Below are 15,168 nucleotides of genomic sequence, written 5' to 3' on the forward strand. Positions count from 1 at the left end.
GTCAGGAAAGACAATTCACAACTGAAATTAAGAAATTTACAACAAGGATACGTGAATTAATAACAGAAATATGTCCATTTACAAGTGTAATAATATAACTAAAAAGTTGAACATGATACTGTATAATTTTGGAGAGACAATTCACAACTGGAGTTAGGAAATTTATATTAGGGATATGTGAATTGACAACAAAAATACTTCCATTTGTAAGTGAGCTTCATACATTTACATTATTTCCAGCTAATTTCAATACAGTACTTAGGATAACTTATCATCAAGTACCGTCATGAAATATTCCAACCCACCCCAAAAATCCCAAATGGGTCGTCATAGCTATTTCCTTTACCAATCCAAAAATACATATTAGGGTTTATATATATACAAAAATAGATGTATATTAAACCAAAAAAGACTATTTTTAGCAATAAAGTCACGCATGGTTTAGGTTCTTGCAAGTCTTTCTAGTGTGACCAGTTCCACTGTATCTAGAGCAATGATACACTTTCTTTTACTGGAATTGTGATTCAATTCTCTTAGTTTTAGGCCTTCCAGGACGATGAGTAGTTAATGGTAGTTATAAGAAGATAGTGGACGGGTAATCATCATATCAAAGAGAATTTCGCCTAGGAATGTCATAGTCTCAACTAGGACATAAGTCTGTCATAAATTTTTTCTTAAGCTAAGAATAAAAAGCAATACTCTATATATGCATATACATTACCATAGTTCTTCTTTATTGCATTGTCCAACTGCGACACCTGTGTCAAATCTTTCTCATTTTGCAAACATAAACATACCTGTTGCTATTAGTATAGTCAATTAATTGTCCAACTCCTATACTATCAACAAGGTCCAATAATATTTTGCCGTCAAACCTAACTGTGTGCTTCATCTTATATTGACAACTCCCAGGCCACACATCATTTGTTACCATACTCTGCAATTCTTCATATGTAATCCATTTTCTTATCAATCTTCCACTTATAATCACCCTCCATATATCATTTTTCGTTCTAAGATCTTCACAAATTTGCTTCCCATATGAAAGATGCAAGATAATTGTTTTCCACTATTGCTAGTGATATATAATCTGCTGCTGCACATCATTCAAGTATCATTTTCAATCAATTTTAGAAAAATTCAACATAGTCTATGTTTATAACAGGAACTTGCAAATTTACAATAGAAATATGAGTTTTCACAACACCAGATTACCATTTTCCTATACAACTCAAATTTGCAAATTCACAACACAATTACAGATTTTGACAAGATCAAATTACCATTTCTCTGCACAATTAACTTCCATATCAGCTACTCAAGCACATTTACCCATTTCCTCTCATTCGTGCTTTCCTAAGTTCCTTCAACAACATATGACTGTAAATCTTCATCCATTTTCACCCACTTTTCAAAAATCAGAAATGCCCAATGTTGAACAACTTAAAATAAGAAGAGGATGACAATTTCTTTCTAAAATCAAATGTATTATCAAATTTTCCCTCACTTAATACCTATTTATCCATTCTTTTCAATACTCATTTCTATGTTATTCATCCCTTACAACGCACTAGTACTCACCAACTCAAATGAAAAAAAACAAAAATTTTGAAAATAAAATTTTACCTCACACACCACGCACCAGTGATGATGAGGACACAACACTATAGGACAGAGTTAGGATGGCAATGGACTCAACAGAATGATAGCAGCAATACCAATAGAACACACCTAAAAGCTGGATGATTGAGTGATGTTTTTAGGCAGAAGCTTTAGTGAGCAATCTATTATATTCTTTTATCCAAGTTTCAGACACAATAAGCTTCAGGGGCAACAATGTCTTTTTGCTCTAAAAATTAATTTCATTTTACACTTATGAGACTGTAGTGAAGTTTCATATTTTTTTGGGGGGATTTTGAAATAACTTGGCTACAGTGGTCCTTAATTGAAATTCTCCCAAAACTTGTTTACCCTTAATGAAAGAGTAAACTAAGAATAAAAAAGAAGTTGCCTGCCAAGCCCTGAGCTATAAACCATTCCCCTGTTGCAAGTGCATGTAGGAGAGTTGAATGAAGGAGGAAAATGATGGAAGGAAGAACGAGAATTTATGAAAATGTGTTAATGGAGGCGACTACAAACAATGCACTAGTGTGGAGAGGTAATTTATTGCTACAGGATTATTATTATTTTTTTGCAAATGGGTTTTTGAATGAAGGTATTTGAATGTTACAAGAAATAAGCATCTTCTGTGAAGTGCTCTAGAGAATGCCGTTCTTATTGATATACTTCTTCGTCACATGCGATTAATGGGAATCTTCATGAATGAGTCAAGCTACATTCCTGGTTATTTAGTGTACATTGAAAATAGGATGGAAGGAAGGTTTATAAGATATGGGTTCAAGGGAAGAAGTGACATGCATTATCACATGAAGAAGCTTCATCAAGACTAGGAGATTCTATGCGAAATGTTGTGGAGACTTGTTAGACATAGATTTAGATGAGATATTCACACAAGTTCTGTTAGGGGTGATATTGTTACATGGAATGCATATGTGTTCAAGTAAATAATTTAGTTTAAAGTACATATTTGTTGATGAAAATGAAGTAATGGGTGAAGTAAATTTAACTTGTTCATTTGGTGATTAACAAGTTCATCTAGTAGCTACAGAGTTTAGAAGCAAATCTTTTCCCCACTTTGTGAAACTTTGTGGAGCTTAGAGAGGTTAAGGAAGATGCTAGGGATTGTGTTTGAAAGGTAAAGGATTAGGAAAGGTATACAGAAGTTATAAATTGAAAGGCACAAGGGTAGTATTATATTGAGAAAGAATTGTATACTGGATATGGAATTTACCATACCCTTACTGTATGGTTGATAGGCAATTTTCTAGAAATCTAGGATGACCTCAAGCAAGGAAAACAAGGAGGAAACGTTAAGCGTGGAACCGAGGTAGCGTGAACTTGAAATTATTTTGTTGACCTGCATTTGGTGTTTCTGCTATGTGTGTTTATGTGCCATGAGAATGTTTATGCACAGATGATGTGAACTCCTTGCAATGTATGCCTTGTCTCTTGTATGATTGAGTTTTGACTAAAGTGATTATATGCTCCATAATGATGACATGGATACAGAATGGTTATGGCATGGCATAGAGACTAGCAATATTATTTTACTGCATGTAGCATGACATCTTATGCATGTTAACCTGATGGTTGTATGTTCAATTCTACTAGGATTTCTATGAAATCTCATTCCTCCTATAACATGATATCCTAGGTGCCACTACTTCCAAGGAGAAGGGAAAAGAAGTAATCATGGCTTGAGGAAATTATGATCTATGTATTGTATTATATGGTTTTAAACCTTTCTTTTCCAAGCCATGTAAGCATATTCTGATCATGAACACATAACATGATACCCTTTTTGGATGTATATTAATGGTAGAATAGATTTATATGCGAGTATGGTATGCTTAGTGAAAAACGAAATGGTGCGAGAATTAGTGAAAAAGGGGGATAAAAATAGTTTAAATTTGACCAAACTTTGACCAATTAAGACCCTGGTCAAATAGTTGACTTTTTCCCTGAAATTTGGCATGCAAATAGATCTTATTTTTCCATTTAAAATGAGTGGTAAAGCATCACAATCGGAGCTCTATGACAGAAGTTATGCCTTTCCGAAATTAGGCAAAAATCCTGGAAAATAGAAAAATGACCAAATGAACAGTACTTTTTGAAATTAAAATCGGATGCATTTCTGATTAAAGTGGAACGAACCTGAGGTCATTTTTCCTTGATAGATGATGTTAAGAGCTTCGAGTGAGACTTAGAACGACCCTGTTTCAATTTTTCTAGAATTAGTTATGATTTTCCAAAGTTATGCCAAGTTTAAGGTTGTAGTGAATAGTAATGCGGGAAAAGAAATTTTTAAACTCTGATTTTTCAACCCGGTAACCTGAAATTGCGCTTCCGAATATCTTAATTTGACATAATATAAGGATGCAAATGTAAGGTGTTACACGTAGCCTCTCACTCTCTACCAGAGAATATCCGTCGACAATAAACTCTTGTAGCAGTCTTTTGGAATGTAGTAATATCGAGATCTCATTCTTTCTACTCATTAGTCTGAATGCAAGGTACTCTCTAATGCTTAGCTGTTTTTTTTCCTTAAGAAAAGTAAATCTTATTCAATATTCAAAATTAAAAAAATATAAATATGATCCAAATTCCCAACATCAATGAATAAGAACTACTCATACGCTGAAATATAAAATAAATAGACGTGAAACATTCACTACTCTTAATTTGCCGCAAATAAATATCTACATTCACATTCATTTAACAGCTATTGATCCATTAGCATATTAATGGAATTTTTTAATATTTATTGATTATCGAAGAAACTGTTGACTAAATCGTTAAAATTGTTTGGATGTGATATCTACAAGATTTATCTACTTATTAAAACTTACCTGATTTAATCTGTATTTATTGGAATCATTCAGTTTTATGCATTTTAATTTAATCGCACTGTTTTATGCACATAAATGTCGTTAATTTATTTCTTAGGCTTAAAATGTGTTGAAAAGTGTTTGCAATGACTATTAAACTATCAATCAATAATTAATTAAATAAGAATGAAGAAAAGAAGTTATTATATTTTGATGGAGAATTACTACAGTCTAGGAATTTTCTAGATTTGTATGAAATATGTTGGAATTATCTTATAGACAAGACAAGAGAAGTAAATCCTATTCAATATTCAAAATTAAAAAATTAAAAAATATAAATATGATCCAAATTCCCAACATCAATGAATAAGAACTACTCATACGCTGAAATATAAAATAAATAAACGTAAAACATTCACTACTCTTAATTTGCCGCAAATAAATATCTACATTCACATTTATTTCACAGCTATTAATCCATTAACATATTGATGGAATTTTTTAATATTTATTATGATAAAGACTTTAAACAAATAACTATTTGCAAAAAATAAAAAATAAAATCAGTAAATAAAAATTATTTTAATATAAATTTTAATTAAAAAATATCTTTTTAGAATATTTTTCTTAGAGTTAATGATGTAGACTGAATCCAAAAATAGCAAGCCCAATGTCTACAGAGTATATAAATTACGCGAATGATCTCTTTACTTTGAAAATTAAAAGATACTGCTGACATTCCAATGTAAACCAATCATGCTCAATCCATTTCAATTCAATTCAAATCCTAATAATTCAAGCAAACTGTTAATTCCATGTAAATAATACGTAAAATCTCAAAAATCCAAAAATCCTAACAGTTATTTTATCTGCAAATCTCTGAAATTGCAATAATATTCCTCGTACATATGTTAGAATCAAAATGATCTCTTTAGAGCATATAAAGTTCAAAAATAGTAGCGACAATGTCCGTAGAGCATTTAAAATAAGATAGTTATCTATTTATTATTAAAATTAAAATTAAAAGAGATTGTTCACTAAATCGTAATTGTTTGGCTGTGATATCTTACCTCCGATCTTAATGCGTTAGCAAGAAATAAAAACATGAACTGCGCAGTTTCATTGAATATCCATCAATAGAAAAAAGCTATCATGACAAACATGGGCATAGATGTATATTCCCTGATTCGTCTGATGTAAAAAAAGGGGGTCATAATTCCAATCGAGCAACGATAGCAATCTTGCGTTCCTGGTTTTATTCATATTTTGTGGCTGGCTACTATTACTATTATTAATGCTTAATTTGCTGGGAGGTGATTATATATTTTTAGAATACATGGCATAGTTAAACTAACGTTATAACTAATAACAATACGAGGAACAACATTTTAAACCTAAAAGTGGGTGAGATTGTATTAGTTATAGTGCATGTCCATGACGAGAAAGATGCAAAGAGAACACTAAAACATCCACATTGGCGAAGGAAAAACCCAACTTTAATTTTAAAAAAAAGTTGGTACACCCTAAAATGAGACCCACATCTCCTAATCGACAGGCTGGGCGCAAGCCTCAGGAGCAATTATCTCTAGTCAACGGCCCTTTGATACATTCCTTAAGGATTTAAAATCTAGATGTTCTTAGTTGAAGAGCACACGATTAGCATTTTCATAATTTACCAGGAATTTGATACCTGCGAGAACCATGCCAAACATTATTACGAAGTAACACTAATCAAAACAACACCCACAAAGCGGATATAAAAATTCCTCGCAAGGTATGAATGAAAATATCACCCTCAATTTCGGCCATCTGAACATACTCAATTAACACAACCACAGGAGTGTGATTGTCAAGCATCGGATAGTGATTATATGCATACCATGTTGGTGAATCGCACAAGCAACATTGAATGTAATGATCACTTAAGAAATGACAAGGAAAAGTGATCAGAACAATATTTCCCTCAAATTGGAAGTAAAATACCCGAGAAATGTAAAAAATTAATCACCTAGAATCCCTCAAGCCAAACTGAACCTTCCATCTTTCATTATCACCATCGGCAACCACCACGAGCCTATGCACATCTTCCATAAACCTAGCAATATCTAAAAGGTAGAATAAAAAATATCACCACAAACAATGGTAGTTAAAAGTAAGCTGCAAAATTACAATTTTGAGTTAAAGTTTACGGGGAATGAATCTATGCGGGGCGCCACTAAATAAACTTACATATTAAGTGCCTCCCCACTACAAGCCCAAGACGCATATATCAAAGATTGAATAGCCTAAATTCAGGCCTAGCCACTGAAATAGGAGAAAAGTAAATTCTTGTCAGTGTAACCGGGATTAAGTTCCACGACACAGGCACTGGGAAGAGACCCGCATTAACCCTTGCACCGATAGACTGGAGCACATAAGAATAACCCTCGGATAATAACATCCAAAGGAGATTCATTAAGAACATATTTTCTATGCCACAAGTAAAAACCATAATAGTACCCTACACTAGGAAAAAAGAATAACACATGATGCTACATGAATCATGAACATCAAAAGGAGCAAAAGAGAAGTCATGAATCAATAGATACCTCACAATCGGCAACAATGGCATTCAAAGATTTAACATGCCAGTCAAAATTCTCATCAAACATCCAAAACTTACATAGGACACAGACACAGACATTCCAGTCAAGGGCATCGGAATCCACATGAGCGAGAGGGAAGACCTCTAAATTCTCCATCACCAAACAATAACAGCAACCAAAAGCAATGACTATGCGACTAGCAAACCACGACACATGAATTTATAGCCCCAAATTAATTACAAGCCTCATCCATCATCATTCATTAAACCCACAGAATAAGGAACCGACCAACTCTCGAGGTGACCATCATGAACCCCAGCACCAATCAATCATGCACCGTTCAGCCCGCCAAGTCGAAGAGGAAAAGTCACCACATTGATGCGGGAGTCCCTTGAATTGGATCTGTATAATAACTATTCCAATTTTAATTCCCTTAACATGTTCCTCTTAATATATTTTAATTCCCTTAACATGTTTCTCTTAATATATTTTAATTTCATTGTGCATCAATTCCCGCACCGATTAATGTTCCCCACAAATTCATTCCCCCACTCCCAGCAAAGCATTCATCCCAAAAAGCTGTGATTTTGGGTTTTTAAAAATTAAGAACTCTTTAAATATATATTGTTGTTTTATAATTAAATATTTTAATTGAGATCCCAGCAAATAATCTAGATTTGTTGGCAAAAAGGAAAAAAAATTTAATTGAGAGTGAAATATTAAAATATTTAGATGGATCGCGTTATATTAGTCGGGTCAGGAAAGGTGGAGTCTTTGATAAAGAAATTATCTTTTTCTTTATACCCCAACAATGGGGCCGTCTTCTCCGGAGACCCGACCTTATATTTTAATTCCCTTAACATGTTCCTCTTAATATATTTTAATTTCACTATGCATCAATTCCTGCACCGATTAATGTTCCCCACAAATTCATTCCCCCACTCCCAGAAAAGCATTCATCCCAAGCATTAACCTCCATGAAGAAAACTTAAATCTCTCAACATCTAGTAAACATCCGGGAAAACAAACAATCAGAAGCCATGAGCCTATAGATAGAAGACACGTGGACCAATCACAAAGCACTCACGACATTTATAGTACATATAGATAGATAAGGGGGATAAGTCATCCCCAAATAAACTATAAATAAGTCATCCCTAAATGAACTATGAATAAATATTTGAAGAACATTTGAGTATATACTCAAATAAGGTATTATTTGAGTACCAACTCAGTTAAAAGACTACTTTTCTTTGACGAATCAAAGAGAGTTACTTTAGCAAAAGCCAAAGAAAGTCGCTTGAGTAGATGGCCAAGTAAACCATTCTAACACAAATCGAGCACTTAATCGGGTAACTAAGCAAGATTGAGATTTTCTACTTAGGAAACTTTAAACCTTATTTAGTTTGAAAACTTTTGTCATAATCAAAATATTAATTCCAACACAAACTAGTTAAATTACATGTGTTCTCATCTTCTCTGACTCTTTCGATGAAATCTCCTTAACTTACCACTTATTTAATTGATCTAATTTCAATTCATTTTTAAATTCTTAATAATTACCTAATTCACCCCGTTTTAGGTGAGCTGTCATTCTACCACTAAGTTATAAGTGAGTAAAAAATTAAATGACTGAAAGATAAATTTTCCCAAACTAGTTTTTTTATAAAATGACCCAAAAGACTTATAATTTTAAGAAAAATTCCACATAGATGCATGAACAATAAATATATTTAATTTACATCTCCTTAAGGTGAGCTGTCATTCTAACATTTCATATTAAAGCAGGTCTTTTAGCAAAAAAAACTCAACTGTCTCAAGAGCAGATCAAATAAAACTAGAGTAAATCTGGAGAGTTTATCAGATTTTTTAAATTTTAATTTAAAATTTAAAATAATTATTTTAAAATCTTTATTCTAAATTTAAAATATAAAATAAACACTAAATCCAAACCATTTTTAGGCGAGAATGCGGGAAAGTGGGCACTTGAGTTGATTTGAACCTTTTGGTTTACTTATATATTATATCTGCATGAAGAAGTCGCCTTTTATAACGAGAGTAATAACATATTCCTCCTATCCTTAATATAGGATCTAAGTGGGGAGTTTATATTGATTTTATATATAAGACCTATGTCATATGTTTATTAATTTTTTTCAAATTGGCCCTATTAATATTCCCTCAAAATTAATCAAATAGAAAAAAGAGGGAGGAAATTGATAAAGATGTTTACAATGTTTTGGAAAAAAAATCATATTAACTAATTTAATTAATATTATTAATCTACTCAAATTAGTTAATTAGGTTTCGTATTAAAAAGTGGAGGAGCATTATACATAATGAAACTTTACTGGCAGTTAATAGAATAATTATTTATTATTTATTCAAATGTCAAAATTGAGGAATAACTACTTAGTTATCAAATCGCTTTTATCTTTAAAAAAATATATTGCTCCATTTATCTCAATTTAATTTAAAATTTTATTATATCAATTTTTTATATTCAAAATCTTTGTTCTAAATTTAAAATATGAAATAAATAATAAATCCAAACCATTTACAAATTTAAATGAAAATAAAATATAAAATATATTTATTATCATAATTAATAAGATCATGAGATCCAGTATTTCATTATTTTCAAGATTATATAATAATGTAGGGCGAATATCAGATCAAATATGTAAAAAAAAAATCATATCAAAGATAAAATATATTCACTATTTAAATTATTAGAAAATTAGGTATTTAATGTTGTTAAAATTATGTAATAATAAGAAAAATATCTGGATGAAGCACTAATATATTTAATGTAGTAGTAAATACGACACTACTGAAATATTTAAAAACACAAAAATATTGGATTACTTTAACTAAATTTAACTAATATTTTAGTCAATATTGAAGTATTGGCTTAAAATAGGAAAAGAGACATTTTTTTTAAAACACAGAAAGAAATTCATGGTGAATTTCGAAATTTAAAATTCTTTAATTGAATCAATAAAAAGCGAAAATTCAAATTACAGAAATAGCACTCACTCAAAAACTGAGCTCGTACAATGCTTAAAAAATTAAATTTAAATTATTAGTAAACAATAACATCGGTCAAAACAAAAGGAAATTATAAGAAATATGTAATATTCTCACTATTAAAAATTCCCAATTCAAAGCAACTTAGAAATTTCAAATTACAAAAATAGAACTCACTCAAAAACTGAGCTCATACAATACTAAAAAAATTAAATTTAAATTATTTGTAAAAAATAACATCGGTCAAAACAAAAATTCCCAATTCCCAATTTTTATTTCATAGTCCCCACCATATTCGGAAAAAGTAAACTAAATAAAAATATGGGAAAATCTTGTAAAGGCCCCAGAATTACTAAAATTACGAAGAGGTCACCTGAATAAACAAAATTACCATGAAGGATCCAGTCTCATATTGTAAATATGAAATCTTAGTGAAATGTCTGAAATGCCTCTCAGTCAAATGACAAGTTGACTATAAGAAATGACAAATTCACTTTAACTAATGACAACTTTAGTAGATCAAATCACAATTTGATTGAAGGTTTGACAAATGATAAGGTGACTATAAGAAATAACAAGTTTACTTTAATGAATAACAATTTCAGTAGGCCAAATCACAACTTGGATGGGAGCATTTCAAACATTTCACTAAGATTTCTTTGCAATATAGGATTGGGTCCTTCATGGTAATTTTACCTATTCAGGTGACCTCTGTGTAATTTTGATAATTCGGGAGTCTTTATTTGTTATTTTTCTTAAAAATATTTCAGAATATAATGTGAGATAACCGTTGTGTATGGACAATTAAAAAACTGATTTTATACTATTTATTTCATTATTTAATGGGGGGTGTGCATAATTTAAATTTCAATTAGAAAACTTTGTCCATTCATATCTTGGGAGAACCTAGCCAAACGGGAATACGTGGAGAAACTGAAATAGGTAGTTAATAAATAAATATTATCTGATTTATTAAATTGCAAGAGTGGATACATTATTTGAGAAATGATTTAAAAAATTAAGACATTTATCTTTTTTCTCGTTGTGCCGCTTGACGAACTTTTAATTATTCTTGTGGAGACTCCTTCCTTATAATAGTAACTAGTATAAGTGTTGCGCAATGCGTGGGTGTGAACAGGCGGTTTTTATTACTAGCTCTAAAGAATTAGGTTCTTTAAAGCTGACGCCTTATAAGGCCTGGGAGATGATCTCAAGGCAGCTTCGATATTGCAGAAAAAATAACTTTGAGCTTTCTTTATGTTCAGCTCATAATTGTTTCTACATGCATGTTTAGTTAAATTATCACTATTTGAATTAGATTGGGAGCAAGATTTGCGGATCAGTTTGGTTTTCCTTCTAGGTTTTTAAGGGAAGGACCTAATTGGTTTTGATCCAATCAATATGATTAGGCAATGCTGATGATAACTACAAACACATGTAGATAGCTCTTATTAACAAAGAGACTAAAACTCCTAAGAAAGGTTAAGAAAGAAAATTCAACTCAACTATCTTATGCATTTTGATCCTGCTACTGGAATACAGGGATAAAAACCAATTTCAATTACATCAAACATAAATAAATGTAAAGAGTAACTAACTTTCAAATAGCTACACATAACTTAGCAAATCCATCAACATTAGAGGCGTGACAACACTGATCTATTCTGTCTTGTGTGCATGCCTTGGATAATCCGCTCGTGTAACAGACGAAAAGATTGTAATAAATTCTAGAGGGAAAGACGAATGTGCATCATCAGTTGTGCAATATGAAGGATCAATTCCCAAAGGCATTTGTAATACATCTTCTCCACATTTGCCAACCAACTTTGGAACATTGTCCCCTCCTTTCGATGCTCGTCTCTCGCCTGTCACCATATCCATGGACAACATCAGGGACATTTATCGCACCAAATATTCATAGTTTGTCACAACTCAAAGTTGAAGCAATTTTCTTCTTCAAGTTCAAAGCTTAACCTCATGCGATGGATACACCATAATAGAAGAACAAACATGTCTTGTTTCAAAGCATCTTTCAATAGAATTCATGGTCATTCTTCTAAGGCTCAAGAGAACAACCAAATATTACAGGAAAAAAATAACCATAATTTTCTTGAAGAAAAGTTCATATGACTTGTGCACTACAAAAAAACAAGGAATTAACAATGAAATCTAGTGACGGAATTCTATTCCATCATAAATTCGTCACTACTCAGTGACTAATTCCGTCACAAATATCAGTGATGGAATTGTGAAGGATTTGCTACGGATTTTAGCAACAGAAATTTCCATAGCTAAATTCCGTCACTAAAAAAAAATATTTGTGACAAGTTAGTGACGGAATCTTTTTTTTTGTCACTAATCAGTCGCTAATCTGTCACTAAAGTCTATAGCTAATTTTATTGAAAAGCTGTCACAAATTGTCACAAATTCATCACAATTCCGTCCCTAATTTTGTCACGAGACAAGCTAATCTTTTGATAGAAATTAGGGACGGCTTTGTGACAGAAGTTTGTGATGGAAATTTTTTAGTGGCAAATCTCCATCGCTAATACAACTACTGTCACTAATCCGTAACAAATTTCCGTCGCTAATCCATCACAATTCCATTGCAAATCCATCACAAATCCGTCACTATTTGAAATAGTTGTATAATTTACTATTGTTGTTTATATTATGTAAAAATATATTTTTAATTACGAAAAAAGAAATACTTTTATTTTGGTATAAAAATTGAACTATTTTTACTAGGTCCTCTTCATTATTAATATTATTAATAGAGTTGTTTATATTTGTGTTAAAATCAATTCTTCTTATAACTTAGTGATAATTTTCTTTTTTCCTTGTAACCTAATAACAACTAAATAAGTAAGAGAAGATAAGAATTTCAATTACTTTACTATGTGAATTAATGCACATACCTCCATTTATGAACTCTAACATAACAGGAAGGCTTGAGGCAAGTGAGAGATGATGGTAGTAAACTTGGATAAATGTTTTCATATATAAGTATAAAGTGTTGGTGCTTTTAATGATCTATCTACTTTATTCTTAATATCTTGTAACACCCAATTGAATTAAAATGGCTAATATATTGATTACCTCACTTTTAATAATTATTGATGTATAGTCACTTAATGACATGATTTTCATTACATTTATGGACTTTCACATCATTGTAATGGAGGAATTAGGAATGCTTATTCTTAAGAAGAATTAATTAATTGGGAAACTGATACATTGATTTTTTTAATTGTGAAAACAATTTAACTTGTTAATGTCTTGTAGCACCAATTAAATTAAAAATGGCTAATACTTTTAATAATTATTGATGTATAGTCACTTGATGATATGATTTTCATAACATTTATCGACTTTCACATCATTATAATGAAGGAATTAGGACTATTTATTCTTAATAAAAATTAATTAAGTGGGAAACTAATACATTGATTTTTTTAATTGTGAAAACAATTTAACTTCTTAGTATCTTGTAACACCCAATTGAATTAAAAATGGCTAATATATATAAATATGATCTCACTTTTAATAATTATTGATGTATAGTCACTTAATGATATGATTTTCATTACATTTATGGACTTTCACATCATTATAATGGAGGAATTAGGAATATTTATTCTTAAGAAGAATTAATTAATTGGGAAACTAATAGTTTGATTTTTTAATTGTAAAGACAATTTAACTTCTTAATATCTTGTAATACCCAATTGAATTAAAAATAGCTAATATATATTATCTCACTTTTAATAATTATTGATGTATAGTCACTTAATGATTTGATTTTCATTATATTCATTGACTTTCACATCACTATAACAGAGGAATTAAGAACACTTCTTCTTAAAAAGAATTAATTAATTGGGAAACTAATACATTGATTTTTTAAGGAAAAATTGGGAATAAATCCCTCATTGAAAATTTAATTGGCAAATGGAACCTAAGAATTTTGTGCAACTTAACTTCCTTTGTGTGTAATTTATCTTCTCTTGTGTGCAATAATTTTCCTTTGTGCGATGTGAACTCAATTTCTCTTTGTGCAAATGAAATTCTCTTATGTGCAATTCATCCTCCCTATATGCAAAATAATTTTTTATATCCAAATAATATTCTGTGCAAACTATTTTTTCTTTATACAACTTATCTTCCTTTGTGTGCAACTAATATTTCCTTATGCAATCAATCATCGTAATCCTATTTGCCAATTAAATTTTCAATGAGGGATTTATCCCCAATTTTTCATTTTTTAATTGTGAAAACAATTTAACTTCTTAGTAACTTGTAACACCCAACTGAATTAAAAATGGCTAATATATTTATTATCTCACTTTTAATAATTATTGATGTATAGTCACTTAATGATATGATTTTCATTACATTTATCGAATTTCACATCATTATAATGGAGGAATTAGGAATGTTTATTCTTAAGAAGAATTAATTAATTGGGAAGCTAATAGTTTGATTTTTTTATTGTAAAGACAATTTTCAGATAAATGTATATAATTTAAGTTTCTTATTAAATGTATATAATTTTAAGTTTATTATTAAATAATAAGTGTGATTGTGCTCATCGTTTTGAATACAACTCTGCGGCACCTGATGGAAAAATTACGAATGCCTTCTTCTTTTCCATATCTGTTGACCACTCTTTCTCCATAGCCACAACTCCCTTAGCCCTAGATCTCATGACTTCATCTTTACCACCATCAATGACTTTACCTTTGACTCCATTATTCTTCACCACCATTGCTGACTTCAGCCTTCTCTTTGCCCACTCTGTTTACATACTTTTCCTCTGACAGATCTAAAACAGCAATACCCATTGGCCATACTAGAAACATTTGACGGAATCTCTTCAATTATCTTAATCTGTTAACAACATCGACTTCCTCCTCCAACTTTTATCACCAACGACGCTATCACCAACGTAGTCACCGTTTGCATTCTTTTTGCTCTGCTTTGACTTCTTTGACTCCCACGGCTTGATCTCTAGTCTCTCTTCATCACCAGCCTCAAGGTGAGTTTTTCTTTCTTTGACTCCCACTTGGTTCTTCTTACTATGTGATTGCATGTTTATTTTGAAA

Source organism: Neltuma alba, unplaced genomic scaffold, assembly GCF_004799145.2.
Source record: "Neltuma alba isolate B1F8T4 unplaced genomic scaffold, ASM479914v2 tig00010625_pilon, whole genome shotgun sequence".
Taxonomy (NCBI): domain Eukaryota; kingdom Viridiplantae; phylum Streptophyta; class Magnoliopsida; order Fabales; family Fabaceae; genus Neltuma; species Neltuma alba.